The 1107-nt window shown below is 38.0% G+C and overlaps 1 protein-coding gene across 1 annotated transcript in view; it reads left to right on the top strand.

Annotated features, from left to right (window-relative positions):
- The window catches only part of F8 (coagulation factor VIII), a 192227-nt gene that overhangs the window by 148276 nt on the left and 42844 nt on the right, over nt 1-1107 (top strand). The gene's annotated exons all lie outside the window — the stretch shown is intronic.

Here is a 1107-nt window from a genome sequence, read left to right as displayed (position 1 = left end):
GATTTCTCGCTTTCTATCTCTCTGTCTCTGTCTTTCTGGCAAGCGCATGCGCCCTATAGCAGTAACCTCTCCAAAAAAAAATAGAAAACCGCTTGGTGTGAAATCACTAGTTCTCAGGAGCCATCAGGAATTTTCTTTTGATGGCCTGCCTCTTGCCTCTCCTCTTGGTTGTTTTTTTGTTCGCTTATATTCGTCTTTCTGACTTTAACTTTCCTAGTATAGCACTCCCTTCAGAACTTCTTGAAGAGTTGGTCTGGAGTTGCTAAATTATTTCAGGTTTTGTTTATGTAAGAACATTTTTATCTTTTTTCCCCATATTAAGGATAATCTTGCAAGGTATAGTAACCTTGGTTCAAATCATTTTTTCATTGAACATCTTGACTATATTTCACCATTCTTTTCTTGCTTGCAAGAGGTCTGATGTTAGCCTTATGTAATAAACTTGATGTTTCTCTCTTGCCAATCTTAGTATCTTGTCTTTGTCTGTGGTTTTGGCCAGTCTGGCTATAATGTGCCTTGGAGAATATCTTCTTGGGTTGATTCTATTTGGGGTCCTTTATATTTCTTGGTCTGGATCTCTAGGTTTGGAAAGTTTTCTTCCAGAAGTTCATGGAATTAATTATCAATGCCCTTATTCTTTTCTTCACTGTCTGGGATACCAATTATCTAGATATCTTAATGGTATCTAGTATTTCTCATATATTATTCTCATTTTTCTTGGTTATTTTCTCAGTCTTTTTGATAAATTTTTCTAGGTCAGAGGTTTTTGTCTTCTACATTTAAGATTCAATCTTCTGTGTGATCTAATCAGCTTTAATACTTTAAAGGGAGATTTTAATTTCCTGTATCACAGTCTTCATCTCTACCAATTCTATTTGATTCTTATTACGGTGTCTATTTCTTTTTTTCTTTCTTTTTTTTTTTTTTTGAGAGGTTTTTGCTATAGGGCACGTGCGCTCGCCAGACAGACAGAGACAGAGAGATAGAAAGCGAGAAATCACCCCCCAGAGGGGATGGCCACGCCGCAATTCCTTCTCCTCCATTCTCCTCTCAGGATCTTGGGCACGCACACACACACGCCCGGCGTGAGTTTAAGCCACCGGGTCT

Source organism: Tupaia chinensis, unplaced genomic scaffold (genome assembly GCF_000334495.1).
Source record: "Tupaia chinensis unplaced genomic scaffold, TupChi_1.0 Scaffold149248_1, whole genome shotgun sequence".
NCBI classification, from domain to species: Eukaryota; Metazoa; Chordata; class Mammalia; order Scandentia; family Tupaiidae; genus Tupaia; species Tupaia belangeri.
Note: the sequence above shows the minus strand (reverse complement) of the source record. Positions and strands in the feature narration are given on the sequence as shown.